The sequence below is a fragment of the Procambarus clarkii genome, chromosome 60 (genome assembly GCF_040958095.1).
Source record: "Procambarus clarkii isolate CNS0578487 chromosome 60, FALCON_Pclarkii_2.0, whole genome shotgun sequence".
In the NCBI taxonomy this organism is placed as follows: domain Eukaryota; kingdom Metazoa; phylum Arthropoda; class Malacostraca; order Decapoda; family Cambaridae; genus Procambarus; species Procambarus clarkii.
In genome coordinates this window covers 1,529,161-1,541,341 of record NC_091209.1, presented here as the reverse complement: position 1 = coordinate 1,541,341, position 12,181 = coordinate 1,529,161, and the positions used below count along the sequence as shown (strand labels likewise).

Here is a 12,181-nt window from a genome sequence, read left to right as displayed (position 1 = left end):
TTAACAACATACGTTTACAAGAAAGACTGCTACCAAAATATACTAATATATATGTATATATATTGTGACGGTAAAGCGTTGGTGTTCGGCTGTTTCAATAGCTGGGGGCAGGGCCTCGTCACATTACAGAAAAAAAAAGAAGATCGTTTGCCCTTTTGTCTGTGGTAAGGTAATGGGAAGACACACAAAACACAAAGTATAAACAATGAAATTTTAATTACTCTAGAAAACAAGATATGAATAAAGACAATCTCTTGGCTTACGTAAAATTCAAAACAAATCAACAACAAAACAATGAATAATTAATGGCAGTAAAAATTTACTCTAAGACAATAAAGTGCAGGTAATATAAATCAAATTAGGTGCTGAGAATACTGGCTTCAAGCTGCCACCTCCCTTAGTACACGACAGCCAGAGCTTTGTCTACTATAGAGAGATGTCAACTCCATGGAGCACAGGGATATTCTGAGGAGTACGGCGTGCTGCTGGCCCAGACGTCGACTCAGGTAGTGGCGTGAGTGCAGGTGCGGCGACACACCAGCCAATCAGGAACAGGCGGGCGGAGAATGAGTAGTTTGCTGGTTTGACGGCGGGCGGGAGCCGGTGTGTCTGGTGGTGCAAGGTACGCTTTGCTTCCTGGGCAAAACGTTTGGCGATACTGGTGGACGTATCTTCAATATAGTATCTTGTACTTGAATGACGTAAATTGTGTAGGGAAGAGCAGGCTCAATCTCTCTTAAAAGAGATTATCGTCACAATATATATATATATATATATATATATATATATATATATATATTTAAGGCACAACTCTCCTAAACACGAGAGTGAAGTATACAACTTTAGAACACTTTCCCACCAGGAGACTCGAACCCTAGCCAGCACAGAAGCCTTCCAGCAACTGGCATAACAGTTGACTAGGGTTCGAGTCTCCTGGTGGGAAAGTGTTCTAAAGTTGTATACTTCACTCTCGTGTTTAGGAGAGTTGTGCCTTAAGCATAGACACTGTGTCTTCCCATATTAACAGGGACTTGATGAAATTAACGTATAAATGACCCCTCACTTGCTCTAGTGCTCTGGGTCTGAGCAGGTGGTGGAGCGGGTTAAGGCGTACCTGTTATGCCAGTTGCTGGAAGGCTTCTGTGCTGGCTAGGGTTCGAGTCTCCTGGTGGGAAAGTGTTCTAAAGTTGTATACTTCACTCTCGTGTTTAGGAGAGTTGTGCCTTAAGCATAGACACTGTGTCTTCCCATATTAACAGGGACTTGATGAAATTAACGTATAAATGACCCCTCACTTGCTCTAGTGCTCTGGGTCTGAGCAGGTGGTGGAGCGGGTTAAGGCGTACCTGTTATGCCAGTTGCTGGAAGGCTTCTGTGCTGGCTAGGGTTCGAGTCTCCTGGTGGGAAAGTGTTCTAAAGTTGTATACTTCACTCTCGTGTTTAGGAGAGTTGTGCCTTAAGCATAGACACTGTGTCTTCCCATATTAACAGGGACTTGATGAAATTAACGTATAAATGACCCCTCACTTGCTCTAGTGCTCTGGGTCTGAGCAGGTGGTGGAGCGGGTTAAGGCGTACCTGTTATGCCAGTTGCTGGAAGGCTTCTGTGCTGGCTAGGGTTCGAGTCTCCTGGTGGGAAAGTGTTCTAAAGTTGTATACTTCACTCTCGTGTTTAGGAGAGTTGTGCCTTAAGCATAGACACTGTGTCTTCCCATATTAACAGGGACTTGATGAAATTAACGTATAAATGACCCCTCACTTGCTCTAGTGCTCTGGGTCTGAGCAGGTGGTGGAGCGGGTTAAGGCGTACCTGTTATGCCAGTTGCTGGAAGGCTTCTGTGCTGGCTAGGGTTCGAGTCTCCTGGTGGGAAAGTGTTCTAAAGTTGTATACTTCACTCTCGTGTTTAGGAGAGTTGTGCCTTAAGCATAGACACTGTGTCTTCCCATATTAACAGGGACTTGATGAAATTAACGTATAAATGACCCCTCACTTGCTCTAGTGCTCTGGGTCTGAGCAGGTGGTGGAGCGGGTTAAGGCGTACCTGTTATGCCAGTTGCTGGAAGGCTTCTGTGCTGGCTAGGGTTCGAGTCTCCTGGTGGGAAAGTGTTCTAAAGTTGTATATATATATATATATATATATATATATATATATATATATATATATATATATATATATATATATATATTATTAAATATGACCGAAAAAGTAAGATTAATAATTCTAACACGAATTTTCTCAATCTTTCATACATTTCTTTTCACTGTTGGTGGTAATTCAAAAATCAATTCTCCAAAATTCATTTTTATTTCTAGTCTGACGCGACACTTGAGCGCGTTTCGTAAAACTTATTACATTTTCAAAGACTTTAGTTAACACATACACAACTGAATAGAACTTACACATCTCCGATTTTGTTTATATTTACATTTGAGTGAGGTGGATGGGGTGAGGTGGTATTTAATAAGATATTAATTTCATCAACACAAGCCAGAACATGAAACAATGGATATTGAATAGAAGTGATTGTAGAAAGCCTATTGGTCCATATTTCTTGATGCTTCTATATTGGAGTATACAACACCTATACCCCCTATTAGACTATTTTACAGGAACTTCTTTTCCACAGCTCATAAAATGGAGGATAGGGTCCTGAAAGATTTTGTTAATAGAAACGTTATCCCTACAGACAAAAATCAGAGGATACAACTGACGATTTACTATAAAACCAGAAAAACGGCCAGCCTACTCATGAGAAACTCTCCAGACACAAAACAGAACGCTTTAAAAGAGACTAACGTCGTCTATGCCTTCAAATGCCCTCTTGGGGACTGTAAGCTCCAAAAAACCCAGTATATAGGCAAGACAACAACATCTCTTTCTAGGCGTTTAACGATGCATAAGCAACAGGGCTCCATTAAGGAACATATAATCTCTTCCCACAACCAAACCATCGCCAGAGAAATCCTAGTAAACAACACAGAAATCATCGATAGATACAGCGATAGCAGGCGGCTTGATGTTTGCGAGGCATTACACATCAAGAAGTCAACACCAGCAATCAACAGCCAATTAATGCACAACTATATTCTACCCACCTCAAGACTCCGCTCCAATATAGAAGCATCAAGAAATATGGACCAATAGGCTTTCTACAATCACTTCTATTCAATACCCATTGTTTCATGTTCTGGCTTGTGTTGATGAAATTAATACCTTATTAAATACCACCTCACCCCATCCACCTCACTCAAATGTAGATATAAACAAAATCGGAGATGTGTAAGTTCTATTCAGTTGTGTATGTGTTAACTAAAGTCTTTGAAAATGTAATAAGTTTTACGAAACGCGCTCAAGTGTCGCATCAGACTAGAAATAAAAATGAATTTTGGAGAATTGATTTTTGAATTACCACCAACAGTGAAAAGAAATGTACGAAAGATTCAGAAAATTCGTGTTAGAATTATTAATCTTACTTTTTCGGTCATATTTAATAATATATGTCTACAGGAAAGACTGCTACCAAAATATACTAATATATTATATATATATATATATATTATATATTATATATATATATATATATATATATATATATATATATATATATATAAATATATATATATATATATATATATATATATATATATATATATATTGTGACGATAATCTCTTTCAAGAGAGATTGAGCCTGCTCTTCCCTACTTCACGTTACGCCAAAGATACAAGTATAAGATGCTACATTAAAGATACGTCACCAATAGCACAAAACGTTTTGACCACGAGGCAAAACGTACCCAATTCCCCCCCACTCCACACACCCTCCACACGCCGGCTCGTCATCAACCAGCTAACTACCCTTCACCAGCTTGCCTGCCTCTGATTGGTGACTCGCCAGCCGCGCACCTGCACACCGCACCTCACCGCACCTCAGTGCCCTCTACACGAGTCAACGTGTGAGCCTGACCAGCTATCAACTTCAGAATATTCCTTGTGCTCTTAGCGTTGACATCTCTCCCTGGCATACTAGCTCAATAGCTCGTATACGAAGGGAGGTTTCAGCCATAGCCGATATTCTCAGCACCATTTCAACATTATTTAATCTACTGTGTTTTTTGTATTTATCTTTGTCATTTTATTTCATTAGTCATCTGCCCAAGATTTGTCTTTATTTTCATTTATGTTTAAAGTAAATATATTAAAGTTTCATTGTTCATACGTTGTGTTTTACGTGTTCCTCCCTCTAACTTACCACAGACAACAGGCAAGCAGTCTATATTTTTGTTTTAAGTGTGACCAGGCTTTGACACCTGCCATTGGAGGACTGCCGAACATCAACACTCCAACACTTTCCCGTCACATTTTAAATATATATATATATATATATATATATATATATATATATATATATATATATATATATATATATATATATATATATATATATATATGACTGAAAACTCACACCCCAGAAGTGACTCGAACCCATACTCTCAGGAGCAACGCAACTGGTAACTACAGGACGCCTTAATCCGCTTGACCATCACGACTGTTAGTTACCAGTTGCGTTGCTTCTTGGAGTATGGGTTCGAGTCACTTCTGGGGTGTGAGTTTTCAGTTGCATATAGTCCTGGGGACCATTCAGGCTTGTTCACACATATATATATTATATATATATATTATTATATATATATATATATAGTAATATATATATATATATATATATGTCGTAACCTAGTAGCCAGAACGCACTTCTCAGCCTACTATGCAAGGCCCGATTTGCCTAATAAGCCCTAGTTTTCATGAATTAATGTTTTTTTCGACAACCTAACCTACCTAACCTAACCTAACCTAACGTTTTTCGGCTACCTAACCTAACCTAACCTATAAAGATAGATTAGGTTAGGTTAGGTAGGGTTGGTTAGGTTCGGTCATATATCTACGTTAATTTTAAACTCCAATAAAAAAAAATTTACCTCATACATAATGAAATGGGTAAGCTTTATCATTTCATAAGAAAAAAATTAGAGAAAATACTATTAATTCAGTTAAACTTGGCTTATTAGGCAAATCGGGCCTCGCATAGTAGGCTGAGAAGTGAGTTCTGGCTACTAGGTACGACATATATATATATATATATATAATATATATATATATATATATATATATATATATATATATGTCGTACCTAGTAGCCAGAACGCACTTATCAGCCTACTATGCAAGGCCCGATTTGCCTAATAAGCCAAGTTTTCAAGAATTAATGATTTTTCGACAACCTAACCTACCTAACCTAACCTAACCTAACTTTTTCGGCTACCTAACCTAACCTAACCTATAAAGATAGCTTAGGTTAGGTTAGGTAGTGTTTGGTTAGGTTTGGTCATATATCTACGTTAATTATAACTCCAATAAAATAAAATTGACCTCATACATAATGAAATGGGTAGGTTTATCATTTCATAAGAAAAAACATTGAGAAAAATATATTAATTCATGAAAACTTGGCTTATTAGGCAAATCGGGCCTTGCATAGTAGGATGAGAAGTGCGTTCTGGCTACTAGGTACGACATATATATATATATATATATATATATATATATATATATATATATATATATATATATATATATATATATATATATATATATATATATATATGTCGTACCTAATAGCCAGAACGCACTTCTCAGCCTACTATTCAAGGCCCCGATTTGCCTAATAAGCCAAGTTTTCATGAATTAATGTTTTTTTCGTCTACCTAACCTACCTAACCTAACCCTAACCTAGCTTTTTTTTTTGGCGACCTAACCTAACCTTACCTATAAATATAGGTTAGGTTAGGTTAGGTAGGGTTGGTTAGGTTCGGTCATATATCTACGTTAATTTTAACTCCAATAAAAAAAAATTGACCTCATACATAGAGAAAGGGTTGCTTTATCATTTCATAAGAAAAAAAATTATAGTAAATATATTAATTCAGGAAAACTTGGCTTATTAGGCAAATCGGGCCTTGAATAGTAGGCTGAGAAGTGAGTTCTGGCTACTAGGTACGACATATATATATATATATATATATATATATTATATTATATATATATATCATATATATATATATATATATATATATATATATATATATATATATATATATATATATTATATATATATATAACTGAAAACTCACACCCCAGAAGTGACTCGAACCCATACTCCCAGAAGCAACGCAACTGGTATGTACAAGACGCCTTAATCCACTTGACCATCACGACCGGAACAAAATGAGGTGATAGCCTAAGCTATTTGAAACCACCCCACCGTCCGGCACTCGGATAGTAATCTTGGGCATAGCATTTTACCAAATCACCTCATTCTTTGGGGCACACGTGAGGAACACAAATGCGAACAAGCCTGAATGGTCCCCAGGACAATATGCAACTGAAAACTCACACCCCAGAAGTGACTCGAACCCATACTCCCAGAAGCAACGCAACTGGTATGTACAAGACGCCTTAATCCACTTGACCATCACGACCGGACAAAATGAGGTGATAGCCTAAGCTATTTGAACCACCCCACCGCCGGCACTCGGATAGTAATCTTGGGCATAGCATTTTACCAAATCACCTCATTCTTTGGGGCACACGTGAGGAACACAAATGCGAACAAGCCTGAATGGTCCCCAGGACAATATGCAACTGAAAACTCAACTAACTAACTAACTTAAACTAACACCTCAGTTGCATATTGTCCTGGGGACCATTCAGGCTTGTTCGCATATATATATATATATATATATTTATATATATATATATAATGATGGCTAGTATACCATACTGTATTCAGGACAATCTACAAAAGACGAAGAGGTCTCTTGGGATCTGTATATATAAATTATAAAAAATAAGGAATCTCCCATTACATACAATTACAACTTGCATTAAATTAGAACCTTCTGTACGAGAACGAACTATTAAACTGGCTCTTGCCATCTACATGTTATACTTAACTAAAAATATATAACTTACAATATTAGCTCTGAAGATCCGACCATAACGAGCAATGACAATCCTGCCAGACACATCGATACCTTCTTCTGCCAGGAAGTCGAAGTCTTTTTCACGACCATAGTAAGCATACACAACGTCACCCTGAAGAGTAGTATTTTATTATTCATGGTGATAAAATTTACTGTATATAAAATTAAGTTTCAGTAAATTTATACATTTCTTTGAGTAAATTGCTAACCAGGGAAGATAAATACTGAATAGTTTTGCCGAAGACAAATATTATACAGTTTTGCCGAAGACAAATAATAAACTGGTTGCCGAAGAAAAATACTAAACTGTTTGCCGAAGACAAATACTAAACAGTTTGCCAAAGACAAATACTAAACTGTTTGCCGAAGACAAATACTAAACTGTTGCCGAAGACAAATACTAAACTGTTTGCCGAAGACAAATACTAAACTGTTTGCCGAAGACAAATAATAAACAGTTTGCCGTGGAAGCATACAACAGCTACTGACCATAAAGTTTAAACTAACACCTTCCTTAAACTAGTCGGTGAAATAACGGACTTGGACTATGACGTCAATCTCACATGGCCGTACAAAATGTACAAGATACTGTACAAAAAGAAATCTGCAAGAGTAGACAAGAGTAGACTACAACTGTCTCTTTAGAAACTGGAAAGGGATGGTCATAGTCGACTTTTACACTACTACCTATGGGCCTAAAGGCAGGGAACGGTCGTAGCCACAGGCCATTTTAGTGACTTATAGGCAGGGGACGACCTTTCCCAGGATGTAACCCACAACAGCTGTCTACTCCAGGTAACTGATTATTAATGGGTGAATAGGTGTTATAGAACGTTATTTAAGTTATAGAACGCATGTGTGAGCGTCTCATGCTCTAACGGAAATTGAACCCAGAACCTTAAGGTTGTGAATGGATTCCTTTAATCATTATCGAAATATAACTTAATTCATGATCTTTTGTTAACAAAACTTTATTTGAGACATGTTAGTAAACCTGACTCCACTCACCAAGGCGGGTAAGTGGAGTCAGTGAGACCCCACTTACCGTCACATTACCGCGGGGAGCATACCCGAGGAAGGTGAAAGGCAACTCTGGCGAAGCTTCTTCGGGCGCATAAAGAGACTTTTGCTTCGCTGCGGACACCCAGCAGTGTTCCCCTCACCGTCAACTATGCGCACCTTCAACCAGGATTTAAAGTAACACAAACACCAAATCAAATGAATTTGTGAATGCAGGGACAAGAAAGTGATCATCATGTTTAACAAATCTCTGGTATTCCCTCACCTGGCCCACTGTACTCGTGCATGGAGACTCCACCTTCAAAAGAACATTAAGGATATTAACATTGTCACTATTCTGCTTCCTGCTCCAATAATAGGTTTAGCAAAAGAAATAGAATTAAGGTAATTCACTTAAAAACAGACCATTAGTTCCAAACTAGGATGTTCATTTTCGGAAGCTTATGATGGGACCATTTAAATAAAGTGCAGATATTAAGATAAAACTAGTCTAATCTCTGTTCATGTGAATTTTGAATTATATCTAAGACTTCCTACATATTTGCCACTCCATTATATAAAAAAATTTAAATGAATTCCTTTGCCTGAAATATTTGAACAATTATTATGGATAATGCATGACAATGGAATGCTACGTCATCATTGCTATTTATATAAATAATTATTCACTTTATAATACTCTTTATTCACTTTATAATAAGTGAATAAGATCTGGTCTTCTGCCCAATTACAATTTCGGTATAACATGTGGTATATTATTAACTGTATAATGTATAAAAAAAATCGGCCTTACACACGTGGGGTTCAGGGTTCGAGCCTCCATGAGCCCAGGTGAGTGGAATGTGAAATGGATCTTCTGGATCATGAATGTAAATGACATCTTAATTGCTGTAGTAGGATGTCGCCGTTGCAGCATGATAGATATACAGGCATACATATATATACATGCTATATATATATATATATATATATATATATGCGAACAAGCCTGAATGGTCCCCAGGACTATATGCGAATGAAAACTCACACCCCAGAAGTGACTCGAACCCATACTCCCAGAAGCAACGCAACTGGTAACTACAGGGCGCCTTAATCCGCTTGACATCACGGCCGTCAAAAGGAAGTGATAGCCGAGGCTATTTGAGCCACTTCCCCGACGGCAACTCGGATGGTAATCTTGGGCATAGCATTTCACCAAATCACCTCATTCTTTGGGGCACACGTGAGGAACACAAATGCGAACAAGCCTGAATGGTCCCCAGGACTATATGTGAGTTTTCATTCGCATATAGTCCTGGGGACCATTCAGGCTTGTTCGCATTTGTGTTCCTCACGTGTGCCCCAAAGAATGAGGTGATTTGGTGAAATGCTATGCCCAAGATTACCATCCGAGTTGCCGTCGGGGAAGTGGCTCAAATAGCCTCGGCTATCACTTCCTTTTGACGGCCGTGATGGTCAAGCGGATTAAGGCGCCCTGTAGTTACCAGTTGCGTTGCTTCTGGGAGTATGGGTTCGAGTCACTTCTGGGTGTGAGTTTTCATTCATATATATATATATATATATATATATATATATATATATATATATATATATATATATATAAAGGACCTTCGAATTGCCGTGGCTGTCCACCTCGCTGCCCCAATCCACACCGAATACAGGTGTATTTGCGGCGAGGTAGAGGCCGACAGATACGGACGGCATGGCCTTCTCTGCCAAAGGACAGGAGGATGGCATGCAAGACACGGTGAGGTCAATGACATTATTAAGAGAAGCCTTACCACAGCCGGTTGTCCAGGAGAGAGAGAGCCCCGTTACCTAATGTCCCGCAACTCTGATGAGCCTGTCGGTCGCCCAGAAGGAATCACGGTGAACCGCTGGAAGAATGGTAGACAGTTGGTGTGGGACTACACTTGCGTTTCAACTTTAGCCAATACTTATGTTGACTTCAGTGCTACACAAGCAGGAGGAGCGGCCAATCACCGGGAAGCGGCCAAGTCACGTAAATACAGAGACCTTGAGCACCACTACAATTTTGTCCCATTGCCTCAGAGACACTTGGTGCCTGGGGTAAAAGTGCTGCTAGTTCTTTGAAGGAGTTGGGGTCTAAGCTAATCGAAACAACTAGAGACCCTAGAGCTGCCAGTTTTCTTTTTCAGCGCCTTAGTGTGACAATCCAGCGAGGAAATGCTCACTGCATCCATGGTTCCTGCCCGCCATCTGAGGAGCTGGGGGAGCTGTTCAGCTTGTGACAAGTAGCCTTGTATCCTGCATGTAATCAATATTGTAACTTTTTTGTGTAATGCCATTTTCAAATAAAGTTAGATAAATATACACACATACCAAAAGAATAGGGGTGGTAGGAGAAGAAAATATCAAAGTGTTCAGTGAGGATCCACAAGGTCTTCTCTGAGTACAGGTACTCTTTATTTTCTTCTCCGAGGCTATGATCCCTACACTTCCACCAGAGGTGGTACCCTAATTATATAAAAAAATATAAATATATAAATATATATATATATATATATATATATATATATATATATATATATATATATATATATATATATATATATATATATATATATATATAAGGACAAGACAAGAACATATCGATGCCAACACAGAAGACAATGTCCAACATAACAGGCCAATTACACTGGATTAATCTTTGTGTTTAGATAGGAGATGCCTCGTATGGGCCAATAAGCCTTCTGCAGCCCCTATGTTTATCCCTTATGTATCCCCCCATGTTTTTCACCTTCATTGTATTATCACCTGACCTAATGCGGGTATAAAATCAACTAGTATTGTAAGATCTGTTCACTTGAGAATGAACCATGGTGGTTCGAAACGTCGTGCAAATTATACAAATAAGTGTAATACACTCTATAGTAAATCACTTCTTTTCTTCACCTTAAAAGTACGAAAATGAGTTTTGGAGAACTCCTATTCCAATTAAGCCCTGATGCTAAGAAAATAGTTAGAGGGATAGAAGCCCTAAACCAGAAAATAATAAATACAGAATATGCGGTCATATTCAATGAAACATGTTTGAAAGAAAACCTGCTGCCAGTATACACCAATATATATATATATATATATATATATATATATATATATATATATATATATATATATATATATATATATATATATATATATATATATATATTGCTACCTTGGAAGGATGGTAAGCAAGTGGTATGGGACTACACGTGCGCTGCCACACTGGCCAGTACCTACCTCCACTACAGCACACGTGAAAGCGGTGGTGCTGCTTCTTTCAGAGAATCGCAGAAAAATATTAAATACAGAGGACTAGCACACTGCTACAGCTTTGTTCCGATCGGCTCGGAGACCCTCGGTTCGTGGGGAAAATTTGCATTGAAGTTCCTGAAGGAACTGGGGGACAAATTGATCAGCGCTACAAAAGACCAGAGAGCAAAAAGTTTCTTGTTCCAGCGCCTCAGTGTTGCGATTCAAAGGAGAAATGCCTGTTGCGTCTTGGGCACTAGTCCAACTTCAGAGGAATTCGAAGAAGTGTTTGACTTGCAACAATGATCGAACCCGTCTGTGACATTCATCAATGTTTCCCATTGTTGTGTTTTTCAAGAGATCCATAACCTTTAAGCACCTTTTTGCATTATTATTTTTGTATCAACCCATGTATATCTTGTAACCATCAAATGCATAATAAAGCACAAAAAATAAAAAAGGAAGGGGGTGGTAGGAGAAAAGCACACTGAAACTGTATTGGAGGGGATCTATACATTCCTTCTAATGCGTTATGTGTGGTTTCCTCCGAGGCTATGGGTCCCCCTTCTTCCAGCTAGAGGTGGTACTCCCTTCCATATTAAAATATATATATATATATATATATATATATATATATATATATATATATATATATTAGTATATTTTGGTCATATTTTAGTCTTTCCTGTAGACATATATTATTAAATATGACCGAAAAAGTAAGATTAATAATTCTAACACGAATTTTCTCAATATTTCTTATATTTCTTTTCACTGTTGATGGTAATTGAAAAATCAATTCTCCAAAATTCGTTTTTATTTCTAGTCTGACGCGACACTTGAACGCGTTTCGTAATAACTTAT

At 38.0% G+C, this 12,181-nt stretch overlaps 1 pseudogene; it reads right to left on the bottom strand.

The window, feature by feature from the left end:
- LOC138353820 (N-acetylated-alpha-linked acidic dipeptidase 2-like) overlaps positions 1 to 12,181 on the bottom strand; it is a 136,534-nt pseudogene that overhangs the window by 30,066 nt on the left and 94,287 nt on the right.